This window comes from Tyto alba, unplaced genomic scaffold (genome assembly GCF_018691265.1).
Source record: "Tyto alba isolate M040663 unplaced genomic scaffold, T.alba_DEE_v4.0 Super-Scaffold_22, whole genome shotgun sequence".
Classification (NCBI taxonomy): domain Eukaryota; kingdom Metazoa; phylum Chordata; class Aves; order Strigiformes; family Tytonidae; genus Tyto; species Tyto alba.
The window spans coordinates 30,784,463-30,800,074 of record NW_024881296.1 but is presented as its reverse complement, the minus strand read 5'-3'; positions in this window follow the sequence as shown (position 1 = coordinate 30,800,074).

Sequence of the window (15,612 nt, the reverse complement as noted above, 5' to 3'; positions counted from 1 at the left end):
AGGCAGTGTGGCATTGCCTCTTCTTTCTAGCTGTGCAAATTCCTCTCTCCAACACAGATTCCAGAGTTTGGGGAGCAGCTGAAACCCTGAGGTTGTTCCAAAAAACTGGCAGTTTATGGTTGGGCTTAAATCCTACTTTATTTGTTAGCCTTACCTATTTTACTTTATGGGAGAAACAAAGTATATAATATTTTTTCCTTTTTCTGGCCTGAAGTTGCAAAAGGACTTTTTAGTCCATGCAGAAGGCTATCTATGATTATTACACTAAGGGATCCTAATGGCAGCTATGCGTTACACAGCAGTGGCTGTGACACATCATCCTCCCTATTCACTGTATGGTTTGGCGAATGATCTGTGTACTTACTACTGTTGAAGTCAGAGACAAAATTCGCCTTTCTTTCTGAGGTAAGAAGTCTGGACCAGCCCTATTTCCTCCCCACAGCTAAATGTTCCCCATACAGTGATACTTTTATAAAAGGGAACTAGTTTAATGGGAATAAATGTTGACACTTCTCATTTTGTTGCTTCATGAATCATCATGTTACATTTCTGTTCTCTTATTCTTTGCATCACAGGCTCTCTCACACTTCATACTGTGTTTTTCAGACAACCCAATCCACTGAAGAAAGGAGGATCAGTCAGCATTTCCATGGGCCAAAATCACTCAACATTTATTAGTGGTGTGTACAGAAATTAAACTTCAGTGTATAGGATGTGATCTGGCTCACATATATCCACAATACTAACACCAGCACAGGAAGACGTCACGTGAAGAGAAAGGGTGAGGGACCATCAGGACCTGGTCTTTTAGCTGCAGTTTATGGTTATAGCAGCAAGTTGAAATAAGTGATTATTTCCCTCTACATGGCACTTGTGAGGTTGCACCTGGAGTCCTGCATTCAGTTTTGGGCTCCCCAGTACAAGACAGACATGAACATACTGTAAAGAGTCCAATGTAGGCACACCAAGCTGGTCAGGAGCCCAGACCACATGATTTGCAATGAGAGGTTGAGGGATACGCATTTGCTCAGCCTTAAGGAGAAGGGGCTCAGGAGTGTCTGACTGATAGTGTCTAACTACTTAAAAGGTGGTTGCAGAGAAGATGGAGCCAAAGTCTCCCTGGAGGTGCACAGTGACAGAGTGAGAGGCAGTAGGCACAGGTTAAAACAAATGATCAAATTTACAACACACATGGAATATTATAGTGTGAAGAGTAGTGATTCAATTAAATACCTCTTATTATTGGGAAATGGTGATGTCTGGAGACATATCTTGAGCTGTCAGAAGACTTTGGGGCCTCTCAGTCTACAGATAGTTAAGATCAGGAGAACTGGACATATGTGAGGTCTGTCAGAGGGCTGCCTTTGTGCCAACCTTAGACCACTTCCAGAGCCTTCCCAATTGTATGAGAAGATAGGGTTGGCTGAGATCAAGGTAACTACAGGGTCTGTAGGTGCTGCTTTGTAAAGGTAGGCTGAAGGGGTTTGATGTTTGCCCATATTCTGTCTGAGTGAAAGGAGCAAATATGTTTTTTTTTTCCTGAACATCATTAAAGAGTTTTGATACTTATGGTGGGAGAGTGTTATTTGTATGATGCATATTGTCAAGTGCTAGAAGATGGGTATGTAGTCCTTGCCTCATCCCCAGCCTTTCCTGGGTAAATTGAGGAGAAGGTCCAGCACCAAGAGGTGTGTGGTAGGGCTATGTCTGTCACCGCTGTGGAAGCTCCACAGAACCCCACAGGGTGGAGGGGGTAATGCAGCCCCTTGGGAATGATCCCACAAAGGGGAAGAGATACGGCTATTCATGCAGCGTGCCCATTCTTTGCTGTGCACTGCATTCATTTATTGAACTTCAGAAGACTTGTCAGCTCCCATATCTCTTAAAAAGTATGAATGGTTAATTTACTTCTACAAACTTGCATCTATTAAATTTCAATCTTGAAATTTCTTACCCAAAAAGCTATGAAATTTTAGACATACAGTTATATTTGTATAGAGTACAAATCAAGAGAGATATAATTCAAGCATTTCCTCAAGAAGAAATATCTTTGAAGGAAATGGAGAGCAAAGGTAAGCTTGATGAGCAAAGAGCTCAGTGATTGCCCTCTAGATCTAAGGATCATCAATAATTCAGCATGATCTTTCTTAAAACATTAGTGAATATGAGACATGGACATTCTTTAGGAGCAATCAGTGGACACAAGAGTGTAACAATCTATAAGACCATCCATCAAACTGATTAATGTTTACAAACATTATTAAGGCACAGGTTTTCAGAGGCCTTACCCCACATACATTTTCTGACACCGTATCAGGAACTGTGGGTCCTGGAAACAAGACCACTATCTGCACCCAAGTGAGTGCTATATTCGTGTTTCCATGCTAGGATATGTATGAGAAGCATATTGTCCACTACTGTAAGCCCTGTGCCCCTTATAGGGAGGAAATTGAGGCTCAGAGTCCAGATGAGAGTCACTGGCCAGGCCACCAGTCCAGCTGATGGGGGAGCAGGATGATCGGGAGCTGTAGAGTAAACCTTCCCATCACTGATTATATATATGTCTTACCCGATTTTATCTGCAGTGCACATAGACAAAAGTAGAGCTTTCCATCAAATGACGCATCCTAATGTGGACTTCTAAGTCATTGGAAAACAGGTTACACCATTGAATGACGACTGCTCTGTGTTTAAAAAATATTTGCAGTGACAAATATTCTTAGAAGTAATCCACTTGGGACAAAATATCTGTCTGACATGCTATAGCTGTGTGAGACAGTAACACGTGAGTCTGGGGGTCTACTTGAAGAGTGTACATAGTATCTAGATAGTTAAGATAATCTGGAGACACCAGACAACTTCTGAAAACCAAGTACAAGAGATTCTCTCATCTGGTAATTGCTTACTTGAATGAGGAAGTTTTGAAAGCTTTATACATTTATTCCACAGTTTGGCAGCAGTGGGCACAAAAACTGGAATGAGCTGACCTTTCCAACTTTTATCAAACAAAGACAACCTCTGTGCCTTCCCTGCTGTCTCCTCATCTCTGGCCCCCACTCCCTAGAGAAATACAGGACTGATTCACTTAATTTTCCTTCCATTTTTTTCCCTTCCTTCAGTTTGTTTACTTTACCACTCTGTACCTGTTTTTAAAATGCAAGTTACGATTGAAGTTATTCCTTGCTCCTGGGAGAGACAGATGGACTCAGGGAACCAGACCCATGGCATCTTCCTTGTGCAGGGTGACAGAAATAGCTCCTATGAAATATGCTGTTTAACTAAACACAGATGGTCTCTTCATGATGAGACATGATGAGTTAAGAAGATGGGCAATACCACACACACACATAAAGCAAGTAACTCTGAGAATGACAATTCTCCTTTAGGCTGTAATTACATGGAAGACAGCCTTTCTGTGAAATCAAGCTGTGCAGGCATCAGACTCGAGGATGCAGTGTAACTGTGAATTATGCTCTTCTCAAACTTCCATTAGGTACATTTGGGAAATTCCACAGAACTTGTTGCAGACCTTGATCTGATGATTTGGTTTCCTGAAGGTGGGCATTCTTTCATCTGATCTCCATCATTGAGTGTAGCTGTTAAATTCAAGCCTGGCACATAATCTAGCATCATAATTGTCAGTAATACCATGTAGGAATCTTATGTATCTCTGGTGAGTTGTCTGCTAAAGGAGAGCATATGGAATTTCAGCAGGGATGTACATAGCCTGTCTTCTAGTAGACACAGTATCACACCTGGAAATATGTATTTCAAATTCAAATATACATAGCAATGAAGAGACATTGTTAGCTCCCTGGTTAAAGTGATGAGCAGTATACTTGGAAGTATCAGGGCAATATTTCTGAAAAATTCTGTCGCATCCAGTAGTCACTAGGACAGTCAAAACTTGCTCAGTGGCTGAACCTAATGATTTTTTAATAAAAATATTTGACTGGTTTTCGTGAAATTTTTATAAAACCTAATGAAGTGTTCTTCTGTGTTTGTAGAATTTTAACATATACTGACGTTTGGAGTTTTTAGCGCCTGTCAGCAGAAGTTTAAGTTGCTCGTAAGGCTATTTAGATCTTATCAGATATTACCAACAAGCCAAATACTGCAGCATCAGTTCATGGTTAATTAACTACTAGCCTTAAGAAGAGTATTGGGCAACAGGGATCACAGTAAGCTGAAAAGACTTTTTAACTGGTTTACTGTCTGTTTGATTATTATCTGCAGAAAACACATGAGGGAAAAGTAGCAGCATCATTATATGTACAGAAGTATTTTATAGAGAGCATAGGAAGACTGAAGAATTTGAGCTCCCTGGTCCATTGTGTTACACTGGCTCAACTGTTATACTCCACAATAAGAATTTCTGAACCAGCAGAAAATCTTTATGCATTTAGGTTTTGCTTCAGAGACTGGAAACCTATCACAAAGTTTTGGTTTAAAAATTGTCAACACAGAATGATGCTGTCACATGTTATAGAGTATTGTTAGGAATTCAACTGTCTGCATAGTTTTAAAATACTGCAGGAGTATGTGATCATGGTGGTTTCCTTTCGACATAATCTAAATTCAGTAAATATATTTTCCCATGTTGCTTGTGATCATTCAATAAAGAAAATAATATCTAAAATTATGCTTAGAGCAGGCAAACAGGGATCACAGTTCGAATTTTTCTCAGACTGGATATTCACAGATTCACAGACTGTAGAATATCTACATCCCTAGCCATGCTGGTTCATCTATTTATGTCTCATTTTTTAATGTGAATTAAAAAGGCTTCAGATACCCACAAACATGCTATGAAAGGTAATGTAAACTTATAAACTGTGTTGGGATCCTCAGATGAAAGACATTATAAAACCACAAAGTATTCTTTCATAATACAATTTATTGACGTGGTTTCTTTTCCACCTGCCAGATTCAAATGTTATGGTATGTAATAATTCCAACTTAAAACAATAAAATTACTTCTACTTTATTGTATTATAAAATGTATTTATTACATTACTACAAAAATCTCAAATATGATACAGCTCTCTCAAGTGCAAGCTAACAAGCAGAGCTAGCTGAGAAAGCTGTTGTTCTTTTGACTCCAGAAAAGCCTCTTTTATCAAGTTGGAGGCAAATCTGATGATATTTTCAGTATAAATCATATCTGACACAGTGCACACATTCTGAGGCAAAGGGCATTATGTGGTGTAGTACATGAGTCTTTAATATACACCTCTTGAACTTGTAGATAAATGTTTCTTTCACAATCAGATAATCCAATTAAGCCATCCTGAGCGGGGAAAGGGAGTCTAAGTATCCTAATAAGATATCAGCAAAATGATTGCACAATGTCATATCCTTTCTGTTTATATAAATAGAATATGGTTCTCAGATTCAAAACCTCAGTGTTAATTCAGTCAGAGCATGGAAATGTGGCCTTCAAATAGTGATTAGAATATTAATAAACTTGGCTGCATTTATTACACATGGAAAACAGATGGAAATGAAGGTGCCAAGACAGTTGCTTACATTCTTACTTACAGCTCTTCTGCAATACACTATAATTTGTCAGTGTTTGAACTTTTGACCTTCAGTCATCTTGAAACGATAGCAGTAGGCTTTGGAATAAGCTGATGTAAAGGGGCAGAAGGAGACAGGTGTGGAGGGAAAATCCCAGAGCCCATGGCTACATGGCCTCAGAGCATTCCAGCTGTGAGAACTCTTGACTCAGCAAGTGATGCAGAAATGGCAGGGATAGTAGCCTCTGCAAGCAAAAAAAGCCAAGGAACAAACAGATAAAATTTCCTGGAAACAAGACCTATTTGCCCAGACACTTACCAATGACCTACATCATGTTTTTGTTGTCTACATAATAATTAACATGCTACCTTTTCCAAGTGCTTTAGTACTGTATCTTCTCAGAATATTTCATCTCAGATGTTGTTTTAAGTCTAAATGACAAACAGGTTGATAAAGTCAGGCTGCAGCAAGGACTGACTCTATGGGAACCAGTGGCAGCAGCTTCAGATGCTGACTTGAATTCAAAGCACATTTTAGATACTGGGCTTTGTATTATATTGAATTAGCCAGTTCAGTTATAAAGAACAACTGAATATAGTTGAGTCGCATGTAGACTTTTCAGTAAGCCTAAGCAACTCAGCGACCCACATCACTGCTCCAAGTAGTGCAGAGGAGCTGACACACTGCAACTTTAATGTGGAATTTGACAAACGTTACCAGGAGGCATTTGCTGGTTTTGCTGAGACTGACATGTGTGTGCCAGGTCTCAACAACCTGACGATCCTGTCTGCTGTGAGGGAAGGCAAATGAGATAGATTTATTCTAAGGCCAAGGGAAGCAGTAAAGCAATGTGCCATCAAGCCCCATAGATGTGCTGTAGGGGATAGGCTGCTGTTCTTCAGGGAGGTTGGAGGTGGCATGTGCTTATGAGAGGAGAACTGAGGAGGATGGCTACACACATGTATATCGGGCAATTCATAAAACTGGAGTTTTCTGAGCTAGTCAGCAGCATCTTATATGAAAACTCTTCTGTGAATTCTGTCCTTGTAGGAGTTGAAAAGCAGAAGAAAGTAACAGTATATGGATAGCATATCTATTTGAATTATTCTACAGTAGAGCACACCAGAATCCAGGACCTTATTTGAACAAAAACCTTTACTGGGGGGAACAATTAATGTTGAATACAGTATCCCTATGGAGTTGGAAGCTGGTGGAGCTGTGCTATTGTCCAAAAGCCGGGTAAGGGGGCGGTCTACTCTATGACTAGCGAGGAATAGGAAGGGAGGCTTCATAATTGACCAGATTTGTGGTCTAATTTCATTGCACATAACATGGCCTACACCAGCCACTCCAGCTCACTGACAAAATCAGAAAATGGTGCATGAGCATATTTCCAGTACTACCCTTATTAATTCTTCTTACAGCTAAATTGCAATGATTCCTTTATAACAGTGGGACTATGAAGGAAAAGTAGTTTTGCTACTTGCACTTCAATACATTTTTAATTCTTGCTATCAGAAAATCACAGACAGCAGCAATGGATGTTGTGGGAAAAGTCTACATTGCTTTTCACAACACTGGAAGATAAGTTCCCAGAAGACAGGCTTTAATGTGTATCTTCAATATAGTGTAAAGTATGGGATGTCATTTCCACTATTTGGGAATGACATCCCTCATTAGCCCAACTTACATCTGTCTTCACATTGTACTTGAAAACCTAATATATGCTTAACAAAGATGAAAATGTTTTAAGGTACTTAATTGCTGAATCCAGCATATGTTGTGGTTCCCACAGCCACCCTCACCTCAGACTAAATCACATGGATCAATGTTAGCATTCTTGGTCAAAATTACTGAATGCATTATTCCAACCTTTGACTGAACACAATGTCTTGCTACTCATGAGTGTTATCTCCAGGAAACAGCTGACATCTTTAAATTCCTCTGCAAGGTGCCAAATTAGCTGGTCTGAGGACTCAAATCCGCAACTCACCCACAGAAAAGACAGTCTTCGTCTTGGCAGTCAATACTCCCCATATTGCCTTCAGATGTATGCCATTCCTGGAAGGAGCAATTCTATAAATAACTCTAGCACATGTTTAAATCCCTAGCACATGTTTAAATGCATCCCTTTTGAGGAAGGCACACGCTTAAAATTAAGCATGTGGCCTAAGTACTTTGATGAATAGCGATGCTTTCCTAAACTTGGGACAGTAGAAAAGAGAGTCTGAGATATCTGTGCCCAAATGCCAGCTGAGATGCTTTCAGTGATGTGGGTACCACTTGGCACTGTACCAAAGCTAACAAGCTGTCTCCTGTAAATCACTAAGAAACTGTCAATTAGTGATGTGTGCTGGTTGTTTGAAATATGCCTTACATTTACTTTCCTAACTGAAATTTTGCTTTTGGGCTAGGTTCTTTTTTCTTGTTTTTTCTTTATAGTGCAAGGTTGGTCAAAAGCGGGTGGAATGAAAGAAAGTCCTAGCTCTTTGCAAGAGCTTCAATAAGGTTATACAAGTTGCAGAGGAAGTTTTAGTTTGCTTTTTGTTTAATGTTGTTTTCCTAAATGTTTCTGAGACTCAGGAAAATGAACCTCAATCCTTTAATGAGCATGGGCTTCCTGAGGTTTCCCCTTTCCCTGCATCTGAAATACCTTTGCCTACATCTAGTCAAAAGGGGAACTGTTTTGCTTTCTGTGGTTTCACCATCATTCCAGGATTTTATTCATTGACTGATGTTTATAATGTCCCACTAAAGGTCGAAAGGAATCTTTTCTGTCTATCTTTTTTGGTTTTGTTTATAGAAACACAAGATAAATTATCTTAGCAGGAAAATTACTTCTTGAATTAATCAAACTATTATGATTGACTCTGCTTGTTTGTTCATTAAAAAATGAAGCAGAATGATCAGTTTCTGCCAAATAAAACACCTTCAGCTATTTCAATTACTGTTGTAATTGGCCAGGCCTGCCTGTCAGATTATCCTCTAATCTGTACAAGAATGTTGCTTGGAAAAGATGAGGCATGCCTAACTTGGAGGCCACATTCATCACTCCGGCACATTCTGGTCCAAATATTGTTCTGTTAACATAATGGAGCTACATAATACTGAAGATGGTAAGTGCCGGGTCTGCTTCCTACAACACATCCCATGTAAGACACATTGCTCACATCATTATGTGGAAATGTATGAAAACACTGATGTGAGATAAAAAAGTGAAAGTGAAAGCTCTAAAGCTCCAGAAACAGGTGCATTTGGATGTGTTTACGCATCATCAGAGCGGCCATTGGGCTAAATTTAATAACTGCTACAAGAAAAATTGTTGAAAATCAGTCTTGGGACCTGTGAACCCTCAGAGAGAAGCCTCTCCATAATTTTGATTCAGGATCTACCATTTCAGTGAGTCTGTGTCTTCTATGGATGTCAACATTCTGTAAGAACAAGCTGTAACTATTCTCTGTTGTCCTAAGATCTAACATTCATATCTGCGTAAGACTGCTCTGTTTTTCAATCCAAGAGGCCTGGCTTCCTTAACATATGCCCAGTGTAACCATTTAAGACTGAGAAAACAACTGAAGTTAAGAAAAAAAAAAAAGCCCAAACCATATCATTGCATTTTAGACAAACAGAATTGTTTCAAAGGGAGACACAAAAATAGGGATCTTTAAATATATGGGTTTAATTTCAGCAGACTTCACTTCTGCACAGACTCCCTGCATTGCCTTGGATAATCCTCTGTAGTTAGCTCTGTGCCTCCATTTCCCACTCTGGCAGAGTGAGAACAGTGCCCAGGTTTTACACACATTATCCCCCATGCTTCTGAAGACAGAGCTCTTTACTATGCATATAATGCCCAGCACAGTGTAGACCTGGTTTCAGTGGAAAAGCTAAGATCCCACTGAAATACCAAGTCTCTATTTTTAGATTGATTTGTACTTAATATCCACGTACATGGACAAATGCTATTCTTGAATAAAGTGAGAGAAATAAATGGAAAATTAGAATATTATTGTGATGACTCAAGGCCTAGTAACATATATTTCTATCATTGACATCCTGATTTGCCACGTTCAGTGTGATTTTTTTTTGGTTTTGTTTTTTTTTTTTTTCCTTTGTATATTTGATGCTTTCTTAGATGGCTACAGCTGTTTTGTCTTTGTACATCAGAGCTGTTCTTCTCACAACTACCTACTGACATTGCTCCTTAGGCAAAGTCAAAGTGGAAAAGTCAGGAAGGAGATCATGTACAAGTCCTTAAAGGGGTGAAGGGAAGACCTGCTTTTTAAAAGTGTCTTGATACAACCATGGAAGGGGACATATCACAGAGAAACTAGTCTGAGGTGCCATTCTGTACAGAACTAACACATATTTTGGAAGAACTGTAACCATTTTCCACACTTACTGCATCCTTATTTTCCATTTTATGTATGAACAGGTGTACATCATATTTACAAATATTTCATCATGTGCAAGTTCAGAATCAAGCTATGGTGACAATGATGACGTGTTTTGTCATAGGAACACAACATATTTAACCTTTTCAATAGGAGCAATTAGCAGAGGTGAAGATAAGAACCACTGAATCAGCCCTTCATGCAAACTCATAAACTGCATTTAACCAACAGCAGATGGGCTTGTGTCTGTTTCTCTTCCCGACTATACACACCCACATAAAATCTTTATGGAGTGTAGTGTGGCCCTCTGTCATGTCAGTCATGAGATTAACATGACAATCCTACATAGCACATTAATGTTCATGTGTAATTGTATCCAATTCTAATCAGAGCGTCATTAAAAACTGTTCTTTTTGGTGGAAGCAAATGGAAAGATCACCACATACTTGCCCTGCTTCCCGCATCTTTCCTCTGAACTACTGCCTTCTACTGGAGAGGATCCTGGAGAGGATCCTGGACTTGGCAGGTTTTTGTTATGAGACAACATGTGTATCTGCTTTAGAGTTTGACTGAACCAGGACTGTACTTTTGAAGTGAATATGACAGTCCTACTTGCTTCCTGTGCTTTGGTTTGCATCATGGAGCTGGTTTATGATTAATGAACTTGAACACTCCTGTATCTGGAGAATGGGACCACAGCTGACACCCTCCAGCTCAAGTTGAGCCTTTAGCTCCTAGTGCCAGGCAAGGCTTAGTCTGAAGTCTGAAAACCCCTGAAATGTATATAATTTTAGATGTCAGATCCTCAGCACCAATTAGTTCTACAAATTCTCATCTGTTGGTCTGCAATATGTGTTAATGCAGATACATACATGGGTTGCAAGTATGTACAATTGAGTCATCTGCATGGTGTGGTATGAATCAGAGCAATGGCAAGATGCAGTTTATAGAGTATCAAGTGGAATGAACTGAGGGTCTAGCATGCTTTTTTCTTCTGCAATTTGGGACAGTGAAAATCAAGAATCAGTGACTAGCTCATAATACACTGGAAACACATAAAGCAAATACAGTTGCTATATTTGCAATAAGCAATTAGTATCAGATCACAGATCAGGAAAATGATGGTGTTAAAGCAGAACTGGTAACATGCCAATAAATTGTCCATCAAAAGACCAAAGCTTTATGTTCAATTTTGACCTTGATAATTTATATATTTATTGGCTAAATTAAAGCATGAATATATACTTACAACCCAGTAAACTATGGAAAGGCAGCTTTATTTTTCTATAGTTTATATAACCTGGACAAACTAAATCTGAAATCTCTTTGAGGAGACCTGATTTTAGAAACAGTTTTCACCTAGCTGGTTAAACTTTTATGGCTGAGTCTGTGTTTTAAGACTTGATTTTTTTTCTTCAGTATTTATGTAATGCAGAAAAACAGGAGAACCTTTCAGAGAGAAACAAACTTCATGCTCTACAGCCTTGTTTTTCAAGAGTCTTATGGTTAAACTGCACAGCACTTTTTCATATATGTACAATAGGCACAAGTCTAATGAGGATGAACATGGAGGCAGAATAACACCTCAAATATAAATGCAGCTTATAGCATGTAATGATTTTTCACTGTTTAAATATTGCTCAGAATTTAAACTGGTTGAGTATTTTTAAATAGTAAGTGAAATCCCTTTATCTGGTTCTTAAAATGTGGAGTAGAAAGCAGATAACAGCTAATGCTGCCTAAACAGTGATGCTGATGTTTATACAACTCTATGTTGATTTATGTTGATATTTGACATCCGACAGCAGCTTGTGGAGAAAATATACATGGGGCAACCATGAACTATAACTTTATTTGTTTTTTTGTCTTGAGTAATTTATTGAAGATATATTTTATCTGCCTAGTCTTACCATACAACTGTGTGCTGAGTCATCACACTTGGATAGGAGGGACATTCACATCAAATCATGAGCAGTATCAGAACCCATACTGGGCATTTGGAATTTGCCAGAGCTTTTTTCTTTTTCAGAGGAAAAACCTTTTGCAGAAGATTGCTAAGTTTATGTCTTAATTTTTGGGGAAGTATGGAGTGGATATTTTATTTCATAATCTTTTAGTCTGGTTTATTACCTGAGGCACTAAGGATTTGGAGATGGCATTATGTGTATCTCCGTCAGACATTTCAGTCCAATTACACCTGAAACCATCAGCCAATTTCAACCAGTCTCGCCAGACCTGAAAAGAGATATGATATGCAGGTAGAAGAAAGATGAGTGATCACCAAGGGGACGCTGCTGTGAGCTAATCACCAGATAAGTCACACAAAAGTAAGATCTGATGAAAGCCCTGCTTCTTGCAGAATCATCAGTAAGGTCTGTACTTTATTTTGTATCAGAAACCTCACTTACAGTCAAGATTTATTTTCTGTGTGGGACTAGGACTGCAGAAGAGTGGATGTTGAAGCTTTAATAATGTGAATCACATATTCAGTCCAGAACAACTGCCATTATAGGAGAAGCAACAATATCTCTTACTGACTTTGTTTTGATATCCTTGGATAGAAAGAGTATACTTGAAAAGTATCATGAAACTTAGTTTGCATTTAATTTCAAGAAAGGTTAGGCCTAAATTGACTTGTGGCTTTTTCCTCTCAGGAAATGAGGATTTAAGAAAATAAACCCAACAAACCAAATGAATTATTACAAATAAAATTGCAGTGAGTTACCATCCATCCCCTGACACCCCTTGTTGTTACCCCTGCCACTGAGAGCAGGTTTGGTCACACAACACTTTCTCAGCTGAGCAGCCCTGGAGAATTTTGAGGGCAGATACTCTACAGCAAAGTCTATCAATCAGAGCCTGAAATTGTTGCAGTTTCACCTTTTGACCTGTTCAATCCAACAATCAAAAAAACCTATTTATTTCATGAATCTTTGCAACACATTTTTTAAAGCCAGTTCAAAGGGTTTTTTTTCCCTCCAAAACAAAGAAGCATTATGAAGTCAACAAAACTGTTTCCACATCAAGGACAGATTCTCTTGGCATAGAGTCAGTTCCAAAGAAAGACGCTAACTACTGAAACCTAGCTGCCAAAGAGTTTTGTATATTGTTTGTATTTTCACACGCGCACATATTACCAGAACTTTGCTGAAGGAAAGGAAAGACAACATACCTGACCTGAATCTTTAACAATCTTTATTTATGAATACTTATTATGTGAAAGATAATAATAATAAAAGGAAATGTGGGAGAAAGAAAAGAAATCACAAAGATGGGTTTGGACTTGTTATATACTTATCCCATTATTATTGGTATCATTATTACAATTGCTGTTTTATTAAACTCTCCCTAAAAGTGACAGAAAAAGATAATTTTATAAGGAATTTTTCTTATAAATGAGCTATTAGATGAAATACAAGACTAAAGGAGATTCTTTCAAAACATAAGCAGGACAGAGCTATGTAAAACTTTGAATTTCAATGAAAGATATTTGTACCCTGTGCAAAGATGGACAAAATAATTTATGTGCGGCTGACTGTTTACTTAGAGTCTGAGGAGAGAAGTCAAAAGAAGAATCAAAGATTGTGTGTTTGGATGACAAGGAGAATGGTGTTCTTGGCAGCCATAGAAAATGGGAGTGGAAAGGGTTTTGGAGGTAAGATAAAACGAATCGGTTTTAGTTTGACTATGCCTGAGTTGACCTTGAGCCATTCAGGATGCAAAGTCTTAAAAAAAAAAAAAAAAAAAAAAAAGTGCCAAGCTGAAAGAAACTGGAGAAGGAAAAAGGGAGACATTTTCTGAAGCTGACTTGTCAACTCAGAATTAATAGGTAAGTCTGTGCAAATGGTGACATGCAAATGGTGAACAGGGGAGGGGAAGAAGAATTGAGTAACAAAAGCCTTGGAAAGAGGATGAGCGCTCACAGCTGACAGTTGCATACAACAGACAGGCATTCCACTGAGGTACAGATGTACCATATGACTTCAGCAAACCATTTAATTTACCAAGTAGTTGAATTTAGGACCTAGTTTATCAGGTGGTATGATGAAGATTAACCCAGCTCAGAGCAAATATAGAATACTTTCAAATGACTAATTTGAGAAAACGCAGATTCAATTACTACTGTTCCTCAAGGAGAAGGGGAATTTAATGTACCCCTTGTCAAGTATATTAAAAATTGAGGCTTAATAGTTACTAATTTCAGAGGAATATTTAGTATTTTAATTCAGACACCTTCAAAATATATTTTTAGATTATCAGATGAAAGATACTAAAGTAATGAAAAAACATTAGTTGTACGTGAAATTACTTTAATAAAACAATAATTATCTGTTCAGAAAGATAAATAAGAACATGATTAACCTTAAGCATACTTTAAAATTTCAATTGACTGAAGTACCTGCTTAAAGTTTAGCATCCTGGGCTTTACTCAAACAGTCTGAATTCTCCTTAAGTCTCCATGTCTAGAAGTAATTATGCTTTAAATAGTCATTCAAAGAGCTTAAACTACATGTTAAGCAAAGTATCAATTAGAATTAGCTAATAGGAAAAAACAGACACAGATACTTAGCTAAAATACAGCATGTGTTTATACGCTGTTTTGAAGAGAATCTGGCTTATGTATTCATCTAAGTGCTTTCCTGAATCTAGACCTATGCTCATAATTAGATATGAAATTGGTGATGAATAAGCACCATATTGCATCAACCACACTCTCCCCAAGTATCACTTTAATTAGCAAATACTCCTGTTTAACTTAACTCTGGTTACATTTTTAAAGCAGCAGATAAGAAAAGCACTTAGGGAATGGTTGGTTTGCTAGCACATTGCTTATTGTCCGTACTACATGTGCTTTTGGGGAGAATATATATATATATTTTTTTTTAACTAGAGTTGAATATTTTAACACTATTTATAAAACCGTACATTTTAGCATGCAAAGCAGTCAGGAACATTCCATAGGCATCTGCTGGGACATGGGCTACTGCTCTGCCAACTTTCTGTGGGCAATACTTTTTTACTGCAATGAAGAAAATTCCTTTGAAAAGAACAGGCAAATATATGTGTGTAGTTTACACACTTCTGTGGTTCACATATTTTGTGGCTAAAAATATCCAGAGTCCATATCCCACCTTCAGATTCAGACTTGGAAGTAATCCAGCTGCAGAGTACAGCTCTTGTGTGCGGCTCATCTTTTCTTGTGTGTGAAAATAATTTATAAAAAAAAAAAAACCAAACCAGAAACCTTAAACCATGGAATCTGACTTGGCATGACTATTCCTTTCATAATTTCATTTTAGAAGATGATTGGTCCAACTGTCTCTATATAAGGATAAACATGCAAAGTTTGGACAGCAGCTGAAAAACTAAAATCTGAAGACTTCCTAAAATCTGGTATTTAGACTGACCAAGCTGAAGGAAAATATATCACTTGGCTTTAAAGACTGCAACATCACAGCAACAAAATCTCATAGATTTCTGGCAGGTTCGCTTGCTTGTTCATACTGTCACAATGACTTTCTCAATATAAAGCAAAGAAAACTACTTTTACTACTGAACTTAAGTAAGATGTTTATTATGCTCCTGTAGTACTTCTACAAATGGAGATGAGTTACATGGAGGGAAAGACCCCAGTTCTTTTTCTGCCTCTAGACAAGATGGGGAGAATTGGAACTACTGTTACAAATTAAGAAGTGAA